At 35.9% G+C, this 17,875-nt stretch overlaps 1 protein-coding gene and 1 non-coding gene across 3 annotated transcripts in view; one reads left to right on the top strand and one right to left on the bottom strand.

Moving 5' to 3' along the window:
- Positions 1-17,011, bottom strand: part of LOC145686340 (F-box/LRR-repeat protein 4-like) — a 110,442-nt gene extending 93,431 nt beyond the window's left edge. Inside the window, exon 1 of one of the 2 annotated variants that reach the window (XM_081759566.1) lies at positions 16,868-17,011. The gene's annotated coding sequence lies outside the window, so the exon portion shown is untranslated. The other variant, XM_081759565.1, reaches the window with a different exon arrangement.
- Positions 12,762-12,833, top strand: TRNAL-CAG (transfer RNA leucine (anticodon CAG)). Its single transcript has one exon. It is a non-coding gene; the product is annotated as a tRNA-Leu (tRNA).
- Positions 17,012-17,875: the final 864 nt, after the last annotated feature.

The raw sequence follows: 17,875 nt of genomic DNA on the forward strand, positions 1-17,875 counted from the left end.
ATTCATGTGGGTATGACACCACATCCGCTTTCTTTGGATGTGGAAAAGGAATTGTATAAAAATACTCGCACCATCAAAGGATCATCAAATCCTCAGTGACCAGATTGGCAACGTTAACTTCACTCAATAAACTGTTGCATACAGTGGCCTCCAATTTCTTGTTAAATTATATGGTTGAAGAACTATACATTAGGGTGGACTGAAAAAATCGAATTTTGGAAATCTGAAATTGGCTAGTGTGCAAAAGTTGCCATTCGGTCCCTATTAAACCTGCAAAAAATTTCATGCAGATCAGATAATATCTTCCGCCTCCCCAACGACATTCAAAATTGGCAAATTTCTGTCTCTTTTTCAATGTCAAATTTCGTTTTAAGATACAATATTGCTGGAGGAGAAATATTTCTTCAGGGAACATGTTTTCAGGTATAACTTATTCTGTGCGTACAGCTTTCTTTTGTTTTAAGAGGATTATGATAAGAAATATAGATGGCAGTGTTGGGAATAATAATTTTGTATTGTTCTAGATTTAAGGAAGAAAAATATTACAATTAGTCAGTAACTGAAATATAGTAAGCTAAGGACAAAAGCATACAACAGTCACATAAGGAGGCAATAAGAAAAGAAGAAAATTGATAAAAAGAAAAGACCCACTATTACTATTTTTCCTTCAAAACTAAAATGGGTACATGACTGTCAATAACATAAAAGAGTGGTGAGTGCTTTTGCTTAGTAGCCACAATTTTCGTGGGGATGCTTAAAGATTTGTTTCTATTACGACTGCTTCTATTAATAAGGAAATTTGCTTGTGTCTTTGTGGTAGTGTCATTTTTTCTGTTCATACATGGCAGGCCCATCGTCTGCAATTATAACTAGAGCTACTACTGTCTAGTTGTAATTGCCTGTGTTTGGTTCGCCTTCTGAGTTGAATGAAAACGTACTACCAATTTACGAAGATGTCGGGAAACACAGTGAATTCTTGCGTTTCATCAAGAAAGTAGTTAAATATAAACTAATTATTTGCTGAGCAAACTATATATTTTCATTAAAATTCAACACGTGTTACAGTTTCGCCAACTAACTCTTTGGCTTCATCAGACAATTTATATTTAATTATAACAATGGTTTATATTTAATTATAACAACGCAAAGCTTCTACTTATGGAAAATATCACAAGAAAGTAGGAAAAAAGGAACCAACTTTTAGTGAAATTTCAGAAGCTACTGCTGTGAAATTGGAGGAAATTTGGAGAAGAGCCTCGATTCCTGTTCTTTCAAGAAGAAGAATTGTATCCATGCTGTTCGACTTCCATAAAAGGTACAAAAACTTACTGAAACCGTACAAGTCAAGAAAAAATATGACATCGTACCAGGACCAAATTAGAAAATTCCAGGTCAACAGTAAAAGTCTGCTTAACATCGCTGCCTGCAAATGCGATTTGTCAGCCAATCTCTTTCTTTGCTGCTGTGAGAAGGGTCGTAAAGTCCCAGCCGAAGAAAGAGCTTTCTCCTCGATCAAAGAACCAATCGAAAAATGTTATGCATGGTGTTAATATAAGAATATCGAGAAAATTACAGATGAAGGCTCTCTTCTGCTACTGCATCTGCTTCTGAAGCAAGCACCTTCGAAATGAAAGTTTCAGAGACCGAGTCCATTCAGGATGAATTTGCAGATTCAAGTGAAGTGATAAGGAAATTGACCCACTGCATGAATCATCCACACCAAGTACACGTGAAAGATCGCAAATGAGAGTGAAACTTTCTTCATTTGATTCAGCCTGTGACCGATATGGTGTATCAGATAGAGCAGCTGCTACGATTGCCACGTCTATTTTGCATGACTTGGGTGCCGTTTCACAAGAAGATGCATCACTAGTTGTAGACAAATCTAAAGTGCGGAGAGAAAGACAAAAGAGTAGATTAAGTATACAGCAGAAATCTAGACCCCAGAAGCCTCTTGCCTTGATGGTCGTAAGGACAAAACACTCGGTCAAGTAGCAAAAGGACCGACACTTACCAGGCAGTGTGTAAGAGCGTATCACATTGTTCCAGGAACGCGGAACGTATCTTGCTCACTCAACTCCTGAATGAGGCACAGCTTTGGAAATCAAGAAGAGCATTTGTAAAAGCATTACTGGGATGTCTATCAGTTAAAACCAAAAGTATCTACACGAGATATGCAAAGCTGTGCAGATCGGGAAATACACTGAAGGAATTGTATATCATAACCCAGGAAAACTCAGTCAGTCACGATGGGTAACAACAGAGAGTAGAATTCTTCGCTTGTACAATGCTACAAAAGAACCTTCAAATGATCTTCGCATTCTTGCCGAATACGTTGTCAAGGTGTACGCACCAATGTGGTTTCTTATCAAGAGCAAGCCATCGTGCACTGAAGGTGCAACACACACATGAAAAATGGGGCACCTCTCCCGATATCTGTCAGATGACCTGAAAGATGATGTTTATCGGGTAATTCAGAGAAATGGCTTCTTTGGCCATCCAGAAAATATGTTAATAGCAATGTTTGCCGATGAAAGACAACATATCAAAGAGCTTGCAATACGGCGAATTCGGAAGGCTCGTGAGAACAGTGGGACAATAACACAAGCAAACCAGGAGCCAAGAGAGTTCACTATTACTAAACTGAACTTCACTATCAACGATTACACGGAAATGATTTATTGCCCTGAGTGTGTAGTTACGGAGCCCCCACTAACCAAAGGTGTTGCTTTGGATGTACTTCAAGATTTTTGCAACCAGCAAGTTGGCCATCTAGTTGTGTTTTTACCTTGCCACACTCAATCAGTAGAACGTTGCGTTAAACTGGTTACGGAGGCATCTGCCTCTGTGTGTGGTGAGTATGCAAGGGATGGATTCATAAGGGCCAGGACTGAATCCAGGAAGATGATGTCAGCTTTCACACTAAACGTGATTTCAAATTCTGAACTTTCTATTTCTATGTGTTCGTTGCACTGTGATAACTCTAAATTAGTTAAAAACAATATAAAGTAAAAACTATAAAACTCTACAGAAAACTTTATCTTTGAAATAAAAACAATGTTGTTGAGCACTATAAGTACTTTTTATACTTTTAAACCATTAAAATTTGCAGATTAAGAAAAAGCCGAATGAGAACTTCGGACATTAGCCGATGTCAAATTTGTTAAATTTGATTTTCTAGAGAAAATAAAATAAAATAAAATAAAAAGTAAATAAAAATGTTAAAAAGATCGATTTTTGCCAATTTTCAAGGTCGTTGGGGAGACGGAAGATATCTCATCTGCATGAAATTTTTTGGAGATTTTGTAGGGACCGAATGACAACTTTTGCACAGTAGCCATTTCAAATTTGTTAAATTTGATTTTCTGACCTGCTAAAAGTCATATGTTGTAAAGATGTCCTCCAAGCGGCCATGTGGAACAAGTGTTTGCTCATGTCGTAAGTACGGCCTAAAATGAGTTGTGGCCTGTGGCCATTGTAACGGTGAAGGATGACAAAATGCTGACTCTTCACAAGTTGAAGAAAATCATGAAGTGCTAGAAGACTCCAATGAAGTTTGGTAGAACTTTGTCTCCCATTTGCTTTTGTGCTACTTGTATATATATATATATATATATATATATATATATATATATATATATATTAATCAATATTTTCTTCTTCAACATTCATAGATAAATAAATTTTAAAGAAAAAAAGAAAAGAACATAAACAATGAGTGTTAGCGATTGAACGTACATGTGTTTGTTGTACAATATCGTTTATTGTAAGGAAATTGTCAGTCATGATTAACATACAAATGTTATTACTGGTTTGCAAATAAAACGATGTCTGTAATGTTTCTTGAATAAAAAGAAATTTATTAGCACCAAAAATACCGTTATTCTTGATGAATTTGGCGGATTTTGTTGCTAATAGTAAGTACTTTGATTTTAGCTGCTAAAAGATTCTGTACCATTTTCTCGGGTAGAGATGAAGAGCTACTAGAGATATATCCTCTAATTTCCACTAAACTTTTTGACATAAAGCCGCAATATATATATATATATATATATATATATATATATATATATATATATATATATATATATATATATATATATATATATATAAAAACAGCTGCCATATTGAATGGTTTTGTAGAATCATGCTGATTTTAACGCACAACTATGACATTGTATATATCCATCATTATACTAAGTTTGGTTTAGTTAATAATTGCGAAAACTACAAATTTTTGAAAAGTTCCAATTTCCGCCATTTTGAAATTTATCATACGATCTTGCTGGCTGACAAACATTTTGCTAGGGGGTGATGAACAGAAATTATACAATTGTTCACTATTTCTGATAGGAGTGTTTCTACAGTAAGCAACGTTGGGAGGAAATGTTCCTTATGTAAAGTGCACTTAGAAACGTCGATTCCTCTTATTGTCAGACGCCATATTTAAGAAATGTCGGCAATATATGCATAGTACTTTTCACAGAAGTTCATTTCTGATGTATTCTCTAAGAAATGAACCGAAAATTTAACTTTTCTAATGAACGGTAGAGGTTTTATGCAGTTTTAGATGTACTGAGGCTAAATTCACGGGCGGCCATCTTGAAGACGCGATGTGGATTTCAGTGGATTCTTGTTATGTTGAAGTACAAACATAAACCTTTCAAACAAGCCATAAATAGTTTTTGCACCATTTTTTTCCGGGTTCACCTTTTTATCTACTGTACTAACACTGGATTTACACTCTACCATCCTAAAGTGAAATCTGCACCCATTAACGCAAATCCTCATATAAGAAACATTTTCTAAATTCTTAGTAGCAGTTGCGAAGCTATATTCTACATCGAAGTGGGAAGGAAAAGATCCATTGTTTTATTTATTTGTTAATAGTGCGTAGTTGGAATACTTTACAGTTTAAAGGTACTAATTTTTCACAGCAATACAATATAGATGCATACGTATGTAGGAAAGAGCAAAGAAAACACGAAAACAAGAAATATTTGATTAAGAGTTGGAAGCGAAGTTGAAAATGAAACCGGAGTACCTGTAGGCAAGTATATTAAAATAACAATGCAGGTTTACTTTTGGCACACCACTCGAAACGATTGTTCAAAAAACATGTCTTTCACTAACTCGTTTCTTATTGTCCCCTAAAAAATTTGCGCTGGGCGTCATGAAAAGGTCTCAGTTGGCATAGATAAAATTCAAGGAGGCCACCAGAAGTAAATGGTGAAAAATTACAATTCTTTCATGATTTGCGTAAGGCTTCCGGATTTAGGGAATATAAACTAGTTTAAAAACACAAACCAGCCTGTACTAGGTGCCACTAGAAAGCACGAATGCCATGCACACGAGACAAGGGAGGACAAAGCTGGTTGGTTCGCGCGGAAGTGCGTCCGAAGAGATCAAGCGTATCTGCGATACTGGGTACACAGGTAAGCGAGGGTAGTGAAAAGAAGTGGGTTTTCGCAATGACACCAAATTGAATAGCACTTGTCATGAGGTCATATTAAAAACGCTCCACTTTGATTTCGCGTAAACTTTACAATACACACTCCAGCTGCGCATCCATAACTAGGACCGCTTTAAAAGGGTACAATCAGAGGGAGAGGGAGAAGGGTAGAGAGTAGAGCAAGGTAGGGATAGCTAGGGTAGGGTAGAGTTATCTTAGAGTTAGGGAAGATTTGACCCATTTTGTTAAAATTAAGAGTGTAATTTCTCATCTCTGCACAAGCGGGCATTGTAAACCCGCAATATGTGTGAGACTATTTTAAACCTATTACAACGCACTCACCAAAATACTGCAAATATAAACGGTGCTGGTTTAGTTTTAGCACAAAACATTTTGCAAGATTTACAGGTGAAATTCAATACTTTGCGTGAAAAAGTCATATTTATAAACAGAAATTTTTTTCAAGTGATAGAATTAAATATGAAGTGATATACTTGTATTTTATATTTACAAGTGTACGGTTACTAGTATAAAATCCTTACAAGCGCTTTACTACAGATAAAATAAGTGAGTGTATTTGAAAGAAGACTGTATTAGAAACTATTTTCCAGCGGCGGTTTATTTCGGCATAATCTACAGAAGTTGAATTTTATGTCTACAAGTGAAGCGCTACTAGTATGAAACTATGGCAAGTGCTACTGAAACTCATATCACTGCCAAAATTCATTTTCTCTACCCTCGCTTATGCGTATACCCACCTTCGCTGATGCGCCTGCTCCTTTTGGATGCACACCCTCGTGTCCCTCAGCTTCGCCCTGCCCCGATTCGGTTAGATAGCTTTCGTGCTTTTTAGTGGCCACCTAGCACAGGTTATTTTGTGTTCTTGCAATGTAGCTTTTATGCATACATCCGGGATTCGTACTGATTTCATTCGAGAGATAGCCCTACCAAAAACAAAATTTACAGGTAAAATACGATGTCAAACACTTTTCGTAAAAGATGACAAGTGTGAATATAAGTAATTTCAGTCAGTAGTTATCATATTGAAATATATTTTGAATGGTAGTGAACGTATTCTAAGCTTAACTATCCGGGCTTGCTGGTTTAAACCAGCAGTTTTTTTTTTTTTTTTTCAAATAAACCAACTGATTTAAACCAAAAAGAAAAAAAAAAAGAAAGAAAGAAAAATGCTTGAAATCGTGTGAACTTTATATTGATGTTTCCACATATCAAACCGTTTCCATTAGTTTTACCTCTTTTTCACCTTTTAAGCAAGGCGTCCCGTATTCAATTCGACAGATTCCATTTCAAATCATCCAGGCAAGACACAATTGGTTCCCATCATAGTATCAGATTTCATTAATATTTTTTATATGGGATCTGCATGCAATATTATTAGACCCATATTTTTTTCTTTTTGCTGAAAAAAGTTTCTCCTTCGATATACAGCCTTCCAAAATGGCGGCCTTTCTCTCGGATTGCTCGAAAAAATTGAAAAACATGTCACATTAAAAGTTTTATTGTAGCAAAACGAGTATACTTAGTAACATAATCTCAATACCAGGTAGTAAGAAGAATATAAGGTAGTGTGTTTCGGTGGAAGGAAAAACTTCGTCTGTTGGTCCAATAGGAATCGCGCAATTCACTCGCAATGTTGTCAACTTCGCTGAAAATTTTGTTAACTTCAAACATTCCTAGAGAGCACTAGGACAATGTTCACGACACCGAATCACGTAACAAACTGTTTCGTGGTTGCAGCACAACTTCCTGAACAAGTTCGAATTTGATGTGTAGAGTTACGAGAGGTTCTGCAATTATATATATATATTATTATTATTATTATTATTACAACTTACACAGACGTAGTTTTATTCGACATTGTGGTTTTACTAATCATAGTAAACATCAAGTGAAATTCACACTCAATGTTTCAAACTATCAATAATGCACGAGATAAAACCTTTTAATGAAATACATGTAAGTTTTCGAAAACTGTGATGATGTTGGGAAAATTGTGCTTTACGTGATATTTACAATCATTAATACATACCAAATATCAAATAAAAACCACTCAGTGTCATTTGGAAACAAATAAAATTCTACCAAGTTGGCAACACTGCCAACCGAATTGCAACGCACGTAAAAATCATCATATTGATACAAGTCAACTTTCTGAATTTCATTATAACTTTAACGCATAGTTTCTGATTTAACGCGAAATATATATTTTATTTTCCATGGTCGGGAGCCGATTTTGGGCTCCGAGTTGGAAACTCTGTAACTCGAAAACGAAGCGCAATTCGACTCATGTTTATAGGAACTTTTCTACTTGATTTGATGTCAGGATTCAACTCTCACAGTTTTCATACTCCCATTCAAATCGACTTTAGTACGGGATCTAAATGTTCATGTACAAAAATCGAAATTTCAGTAACTAATTGCGAACGTTAGGGGCTGCAGCCGCATGAACGGTTAACGGATATTAAATACTTAAGTACTTCTCCAATAGTTGTAAGAAATTCAGATTTTTAAAATGTGGGTTTTTTGAGAAAATGGCAGCCAAACATGTCGTCTTAATGAAAATTTTCAACTTTTCATCATAGTATAACGTAGGATGTAATAATAAGAAACCTAAGTCTTTTATATTTTCAAGAGACCTTATCGAGTAGATTTCGACGCTAGAAGCAGAGGTTGATATGACTCGTGAGGATGGAAATAAAAATGTTTGAAGTTAGCAAAATTTTCAGCACAGTTGACAACAATAAAATTTTTAATTTGACAGGTTTTTCAGTTTTTCGAGCAATCCGAGAGAAGGGCCGTAATTTTGGAAGGCTGTATAACAAAGGAGAAATTTTTTTCAGCAAAAAGAAAAAATACGCGTCTAATAATTTTGTATGTAGTTTCTCATTTGAAAAAATAAACTAAATCTGAGACAGTCGTGTGGACTAGCCTGGACGATTTGAAACGGAATCACTCATTCTAGGTCGAACTACAACCCTTCTTTCAAGTGTAAACCAAGTAGCGGTTCGCATGTCACCTTAAGCGAAAGTCTTCTTGATAACCTCGGTATTACATAAGGATGTTAAGACTAAACATACGAAAGGAAACCAAATTGTATATTTCTGCTTGCCTGAATGCCCGTTGTTTTATAAAGAAGCCAAAGTTGATTAACTATATTGATAGAAATCAGGGTTGGCAAAAACCATGGTTTTTATTGAAAAAACAAAAAAAAAAATATTTTTTTGGGTTTAAACCAGGCTTTTTTGGTTTAAATAATTTGCTCTATATATTCATATCATATATGGACAGAAATAAGTTTGTTCCTCCCTGATGTTATTATGCAACAACCGGGTTGTGCTGGAAGGGGTCATATAATCTTAAAGCGGAATAAAAACGGCTTTTCGAGTTACATTCGAGAGAAATTGTCCTCCATTTGAACTCGGAACCAGACTAATTGGCCACAAATGCGATACGTCTGCCGACTCATTCACGAAGAAATCCTGATGAAATATACGTTGTACTAATCTTTACATGCTTCTTAATATAACTTTCAAGAGCCACTTCAGAAGGACAAAAAGGTAAACAGTTGCACAAGTGAAACCATTATATAGAATTACATATGGACAATTTCAAAGTACTACGGAGTACAGAAGAACTAATTTAGTTCAAGTTAGTTAACGACTTTTATTGGTCCAAAGCATATCAGTAAGAAAAGTGAATAAAGATACGAATTATTTGAGTCTACTTTGGCTTAGACTCATTTATACATAGATAGATACCAAAATACTTCTCATTTCACTAAATACCTCTCGTGGGGTCTGTATGACCCCCCCCCCCCCACACACACACACAAAAAGTACGGCATTTCGATGTATTTTATCAATAGTAAACATTGAAACGAAACAACATTTAGAATTTTTCTTTGATTGATAAGAATAATAACTACAAAAAATCACAAAACAAACATTTATAAACTTTATATATATATATATATATATATATATTGTTACGGGATATGAAGTCAGGACAAGCTAGGACATCTTTATTCCATGTGGAAATTCAACCAGCCTTCAAGAGTTCACTGCCTGATGTTATTAACACCAATAATCTGTTGTACGTCGCTAGCTGACTTTACATCAAAGGATTAATTAACTATTGCTTTGCTGTTATTGAGGAAGTCTTTGTACTTGTAATTTGTAATAAACACTGGTAGCAACTTCCTATTACCTTTTGCCTACCAAACAGTCTCACACGCGACACTTTTAATTTGCTTTGTTAGATCAATTGCTTCTCTCAATTGGTTCGACCTCAATGGCCCCTCATTGTCAGGCTACTACAAGACATTGTTCGTTTCGTTCGGTTACCCACTACACGACGTTACAACAAGGAAGTAATAAATACAGAAGTAAGTACTTTGACTCAGGTGAGTCTCTTTTTGGTTCGTGTACCTGACAACGTTAGCAATCTCAGGAGCAAGTTTGAGAACTTTGTGTTGAGTCGACGACATGTAGAAACATGGACTTGGTCAATGTCAGTTTTGGGTAATCGACCACGCTCAGGAAACTCTGTGGTGTCACCATCATCTGATTCTGACGTCAGAGGGACAGTCAGGTCAAAAGCAATTGAGAGAGCACGATCTGGGTCTTTTGGATCTCAACCACGACGCGAGACAGATCGGAGTCTCCCTGCCTTTGGGGTCCGGCATTCAATGCCATGGTTGATTGTCGGACAAGTTTTCATCAGGACAACCCAACCTGCAAGTCACTGGAACTTCGAGGACAGCGCCTAAACATCACCTATGAGTAAGAGGGAGAAGATTGGAACTACTTCGAATTAGGGTGAGACTTCAAAATTAGTTGCTTTTCCGTTGCTCTACCATCTATTCTTTAACGCCCTTATTGCTACCAATTTTCAATGAAAATGCATTGGTTGTTTTCAAATTATTTTAACACTAAATTCATATTCATTATCTTGTCTAACTTTGCTCATGGTTCTAGTCGCCTAAGACTAGTGGTGGAGTCGCCCCCATTTAGCATGTGCTTTACTGCTATAAATTTGGTATTGTTATCCCGCACCTCTTAGGTGCCTCTCGTTTCTATCCCGACAGTTAAGTGGTGTCGGAACAATATATATATATATATATATATATATATATATATATATATATATATATATATATATATATATGTGTGTGTGTGTGTGTGTGTATGTATGTATTTAAAAGTTGCTTTTGTAGTATAATCTTTTTGAGTAATGAATGGGGAATTTAGGTCTGAATATTATACGAATAATATACGGGAGCGAAACGTGATAACCCACAAATGTGCGCTCATCGAAATTTTACAAATACTTACACTTTTACGAACATTTTTGCTTTTTTGTTTAAACCTTTTTTTTTTTTTTTTTTTTTAACCAGCAGGTTTAAACCAGCCAACCCTGATAGAAATTAGAAAAATTTATCAGCTGCCTACGTAGCCAACATTAGCTTGGATTGGACTTTATTTTAATTTTATTGAATTATATCTACATACTAAATTCATAATTTAATACCTCAATTCTAGCGTACTGATTATGATACGTTGCCCTTAAAATTTTACATGCAAATACATTTAAAGTAATAGCAGGATTTTCTCAATGGCTAAGCGGGAGTTATATATAATTCCGATATATATATTTATAGTTCTATATAATGTTTTTACTTGTGTAACTATTTATCTTTTTGTCCTTCTGAAATGACTCTTGACAATTATATTAACAAGTAGGCTTATGTGAAGATCAGTACAACGTATTTTTATCAGGAGTCCTTCGTGAGTGAGTCGGCAGACTCATCGCATTTGTGACAAGTTAGTCCCGGTTTCGTGTTCAAATGGACAATTTCTCTTGGATGTAAGCCGAGGAGCGCTTTGAATTCCCTTTAAGCTTATGTGACCCTTCCAGCATAACCCTGTTGTTGCATAATAACACCAAGGTAAAACAAACTTATTTCTGTCCATATGTAATATAAAAACATAGGGTGCCTTCCATTTCAACTCAGGCAAATAAAATATAAAATTGTACCATCACCATCTCAGATATTATTGAAACTTTTTTTGTACAGCAACTAAACATGTTTTTAAGAGACCCATATTCTTTTGTTTTGTCGAAAAAAATTTCCCGCCAAGTAATGGACCATCAAAGACAGAGAGTACAATTTATGAATTGTAGAAGACATGGAAAATGGTCAACTTCGGGGCCTCACCATTCGGCTATGGAGACAGGTAGAGTTATAATTCTCGTTGTGATATGTACATAGCGATATAAATAAACTATATTTTATTATAGTTTGGTTTGCGCATGCGTATCTCTTTGTACATAAATTAACAAATGAACGTCAATTTATCTGAAAAGCCGAAGTTTGCGAATTTTTCTCGAGCACTTCCGGTTCGAATTTTAAAATTCTGCTTTCGCGGTTGGTAAGACCTAGCTACCCGCTTTCCGAAAAAAAAAAAAAAAAAAAAAAAATTTGTACCGTTTCTCTGTGCAACAGTTTTGTCGCAAAAAATTCGAGAAATTGTAAAATTTTCAAATTTTCTCGAAAACACCATCTTTTAAGATTCTGAAATTTTGTCAGATGGTTCAACTTTACATGAATAATAAACACACCAAATACCATTCTCGACCAATGCTTTATGAATTAACTGCAGCCTTTTAAAGTTAGCGAAGTTTTGTTAACTTTGATGTTACAGTTAGCAACACTGGGAACAATAAAAGTGCAATGATTTGATGATGTTTGTGGTTCACATTCATTAAATGAAGAATAAAAGGTTTTTTTCACTGTTTTTTTTTTTTTTCATTATTTTGATCAGGAAGGGTCTCTGAAATAGTAAAATGAGCCTCCCCTACTCCTCCGTTTTCTTAAACCGAAGTAATCTGAGGTGAAAATTACGATTACGAAACGCACAAATTTCAAGTTCACTTACTTAAAATGGTCTTCATAATATTTCTGCTACGCCCTACTGGTTATCATACATATATGTATGTAACAAAAGTTCCTTTTTGCAGATTTCTTAAATCTACACTTTGAATTGCAGAAGTGCGATTTTGGGGGAAGCGTGTAGTTAGTTCCCGCATGGTGACCCGTTACTGCCATAAAAATTTCGCCATTTTCCGAACGCCAAAGATGACTTCGTTGAATACCAGTTACCGGTCGCATACTTTCCCTTTTTTTCTTCCGGAAGTCGTCGAATTCAGTTCCAGGCAACAAAACGAGAGTAATATCCGGAGTTTGTACTTGCACTATACTCACAAATTCTTCTGTGGTTTTAGTGGGGGCGCGATGGCTCAGTGGTAGAGCGTTCACCTCAGGTGCTTGGGGTCCCTGGTTCGATCCCAGCTCGCGCCATGTGGGCTTTGTGGTGGACAAACACCGTGCTCGTGGGTTTTCTCGGGGTTATCCTGTACCTCCCACTTTCTGTATTCCACCATTTCATTCATTTCTCATAATCACCGTCTCCTTTAGCCTAACCGTCATAACGTGGGACGTAAAACTTAAAGATTTCATTTCAATTTTTTTCTTCTGCGGTTTTAATACTGTGTATCTGTATTTGCCTAAGGTTATGCCGCGTTGCCACATTCTTTACACTTCCCCCTTCCCTCAATACCGTCGCAGAGACCCTTGCATGGCCGGTTTCACTGCAAAACCACTGCTTTATCGGACCTGTCTGCATCTTGAACATCTGAAAGCGATTTTAAAGTGGGATGCAGCACCATCAGAAATCACTGACACGGTTTGGGAAATTGTAGACACTTGTTTTCTCGTATTCAAACCTTTTTCTATTAAATATATTTTCGGTTTTCTTCGAGTACTTTTAGAATCTTGTCTATGGCTATGAGTACATGAGCCGAATCGTGTGTTTTATCGTCGTTTATTACAACAAAACTGTCAGTTGTTTCATATTCCGGTGATAACTCTGAATTTCACTTTGCAAAATAACAGTCCAGTTTTCAGCGAAGTCCACATGAAGTAAAATAGAATTTGTATCTTGAAATTTTATACGGTGCTTTTTAGTAGCAATTAATTCTCTTTGGATTTTTTTGATGTAGTCATGAATTACAATTCTTACAGTTCAACAAGCAATGTACGATACGAAAAGAGAAAGTGGCAGTTTTTTAGCGAGATTGTTTTCCCATATGGCATACGTAACACTTTCATTTTCATCAGAATCAATAATTAAAGACTCCACACTTATTCCTTCCATTCCAGGACATTCACCACATTCTTGAAGAAGACAGTTGTCATTTTCTACGGATCATACTACTAAAGGAAATAGATCGCACAGGCTGCACCTTTGATTTGTAGCAACGCAGTAGCAGCTAGCTTAAAATTTGCACAATACACACACACACACATACGCACCTCCGTCGCAGGTGCGGACTGACCCACTTTAGTCGAATACTGTAAAATTCCGAGTGACCCATTCTTATGTTGGGATTGTTATGTTTAAAAAGTCAGTAAATTTCTTTGGAACGCGTAAGAAAACGTTTCGATTTTTTTTAACTTTTTGTCCTTTTTCGATCACTGTAATGATATCGCACTTAATTGAGACTTTGTCTGGAGCATTCCAAATCATCACTGAGGTAATAGTTCAGGCTTTTTGTAGATCATCAGAATTTATTGGATGGCCATTTCAAGTAAACTTAAAATTTGTGTGTTTCGTAATCGTAATTTCCACCTCAGATTATTTCGGTTTAAAAAAACGGGGGAGTAGGGGAGGTCATTTTACTATTTCAGAGAGCCTTCTTGATCAAAATAATGAAAAAAACAGTGGAAAAAAAAACTTTTATTCTTCATTTAATGAATGTGTACCACAAACATAATCAAATCATTGCACTTTTATTGTTCCCAGTGTTACTAACTGTGACGTCAAAGTTAACGAAACTTCGCTAATTTAAAAGGCTGCAGTTAATTCATAAAGCATTGGTCGAGAATGGTATTTGGTGTGTTTATTATTCATGTAAAGTTGAACCATCTGACAAAATTTCAGAATTTTAAAAGATGGTATTTTCGAGAAAATGGCGATTTTTGAAACTTTTACGGTCGGGTATGAACTTTTGGGTTTCGGGTAGGACAACGATGAATTTCGGAAAAGTGCACAGAAGCGATACAAATTTTTTTTTCGAAAAAAGGGTAACCAGGTCTTACCAACCGTGAAAACAGAATTTTAAAATTCGAACCGGAAGTGCTCGAGAAAAATTCGCAAACTTCGAGTTTCAGATAAATTGACGTTCATATGTTAATTTATGTACAAAAAGATACGCATGCGCAAACCAAACTATAATAAAATATAGTTTATTTATATCCCTATGTACATACCACAACAAGAATTATAACTCTACCTGTCTCCATAGCCGAATGGTGAGGCTCCGAAGTTGACCATTTTCCATGTCTTCTACAATTCATAAATTGCACTCCCCGTCTTTGATGGCCCATTACTTGGCGGGAAATTTATTTTCGACAAAACAAAAAAATATGGGTCTCTTAAAAACATGTTTAGTTGCTGTAAAAAAAAAAGTTTCAACAATATCTGAGATGGTGATGGTACTTGCTCTGCCTGAATTGAAATGAAAGGCACCATAGCAAATTATTTAAACCAAAAAAAAAAAAAAAAAAGCCTGGTTAAAACCCCAAAAAAATGTTTTTTTTTTTTGTATTTTCAATAAAAACCATGGTTTTGGCCAACCCTGGTAACTATTTACTGAAGTGGAACAACACAAGAAAGCAAAGAAGATGGACATAAATAGCGGGGATGTTCTGCTCGTGTTAGTAATGGCGTTTGCGATGGATATAATGCTAATATACGGTTATATTACAAAAGAAGGGTTAAATTCCAAAGTTGGGCGTCCGTTTCCAGCAAAATTTTTAAAATTTAGAGGAAAGATATGGATAATTTGATCGTTTGTGTGCTTGATAATGTATAAGAGTCTCGAAAAATCTGTTTGTTTGTTACATACAAGCGGTTATAAAGATGGGACTATACGGCGAGCGGAGGGAACTACTTGGCGCAAGGTAACCGAACAGTTGCATTGTGGGAAAGAAACGAGCATTTATGTTATCAACATGGCGAACGTACAAGGGCAATGAACTAACAGTTTTAACATTTGTGAAGCAATACGTTGATAACGAGCAAAATCTTTTAAAAGTTTGTGAAGAGCACGGATTAATGAACCTAATAACAAATTGCAGAAAGTGTGGAAAGGAGATAACAGCAAAAAAACGTGTCGAAAGCGGACGCCCAACTTCGGAATAAATGCCCAAAAGAATTGTGCGATAAAGAGCGTAATATTATAAAGCTTTTGCAGCGCCATAGCATGTTGAAACGTAAAATAAACTGTGCAAAGTGTGGAAAACCAGTAAAAATTCTAAAGAGGCAATATATACACTTTTTACTGTCATACAGGTAAGAAAGGAAGACAGCGTAACACACGTGTATCAGCTGTGAAAGGTAGTTTTATTTGAAGGTTCGAACTGTAGAGAAAATATTGGCACTTGTTATACATTGGTCTATTTGGCCATATCCAAGATATGAAATAGTAGAAAATGAACTGGATATAACCTCATTAACTGTTGGTGACTGGAGCTCGTATTGTAGGGAAGTGTGTGTGGACTGGGCATTTCGAAATTCACAGGTATGTATTTTTCCACTATCATCGTTTACGCGTATGCCCCCCGTCGCTGATGTGAATGCTTGCTACGGACGCATCCCCTTGCTGCACTCGAGCCCCCTGCTGCGCCCCTACCCTAACTCGGTTAGATAACATTCGTGTTTTTAATGGCCACCTAGCACAAGTTGGTTTGTGGTTTATGCATTAGCTCCTTATTTAGTGCATGCTCTGCAAGAAACCGGAAAATGCAATAAATGTGTGAAAATTTGGTACAGCCGTCTGCTCGAGTAATGCCTTCGTATGTATACGCAAATCGTAAAATAATTGTAATTGTACTTGTGCACCCTTGAATTTTAACTATACCATGTGAGATATTTCCATGCCGTGCAGCTCAAATCATTTACGAAACAATAAGAAAGAAATTGATAGAATTCTAATTTTTGAACAATTATTTCGTGTGCTGTGCCAAAAGTAAATATTTGCACGATATAAACTGGAAAAATACTCGCACTACACATAACGCGGTTTAAAAAATACGTTTTTTTAACTACCGTAAATTACAAGTAAAAAAAAAAAAAATACCTCTTAGATTTCTGTGTCTGTGCACATCACTCCGGTAAAACATAAGAATCAATATCTTCTTATTAAGCATCCTTTATACATACAGTAAAAAAATATACATATTCTATGCTACTACAGGTAACCATTCCAACTTCAAATATTCTTAAGTATATGAAGCAACTGTAGCTGACAATATTATGCATACACACATACCTATCCAGATTTTTCTTCTTCTTCTAGTAAATATTGCATTTTAGTACGGTCGCTTCAACTGAGCCATGTCAACCGTGTCACTGAAATTGTATAGTGTAATACTTGATTACGAAAACTGAGTTTGATTAACATTCCCATTACAACTGCGGGTTACACGGACGAACCGGTTACCTGATAATGAAGAGTTTGTCATAACTTTAAAATATTTACTAAATACAGGTGTGGGTCGCACATAGCTAAGTAGCTATTAGACACACAAAAAATATTCACTAATATTTTAGCACCAGGGCCGGATTAAAGGGGGTATAGTCCGGAGCCTCCACTTTGATCAAAATCTCAACTGGCTATCTAAAAAGAATCATGAACATACAATCATCATCATAAAATAAAATATGACCAAAAATATGAAACATATTCCTTTACTTTCCTACTGTACTTTCGCAGAAATGTTTTAAGTGAAGTTGGCATGGGAGACATTTTTTCTAGCCTCCAGAAGGGTTGAACCAGCCCTGACTAGCACCCCCATGAGAGTGTTTTACCTCTCTTTCTCTTTCTGTCTTTCTGTTTGTTTTGTCACTTCAGCGATATCTTCGATGACAAATCAAAGCGGAGGAATCAGCGGTGCCAGATATAGCATAACGCGCATGTCTTTAGTATCTAGCATCTTGCTTTTAGCATTCTGCCCAAATCTTATTGTTCATAAAGTCTTATTGGTCGAAGCAAGTTTAAAATGGTGGAAGGTCATCCCTTTACTGAAGCCTTTAAAGAAGGAGGTTGGGAGTAAAAACAACTTAGTGTTTCTGAAAATAAGTTAGATGAAACATATAACACACAAATCCAGGTGACTCAAAGGTCTTTCGCCATTTTTGATCCAGTCCAGCCCAGAGGTGCATTTTTGCTTTTTTTTTTTTTTTGTAGCTCCACCCAGGGTTTTCTAATCCTTTGAGAGCGAGGTCATTTTCTTTCAAAATTAAAACAATGAGAAGGTACAAAAACCTCTAGTTTCCT

This window comes from Thermobia domestica, chromosome 5 (assembly GCF_964235325.1).
Source record: "Thermobia domestica chromosome 5, izTheDome1.hap1.1, whole genome shotgun sequence".
NCBI lineage: Eukaryota > Metazoa > Arthropoda > Insecta > Zygentoma > Lepismatidae > Thermobia > Thermobia domestica.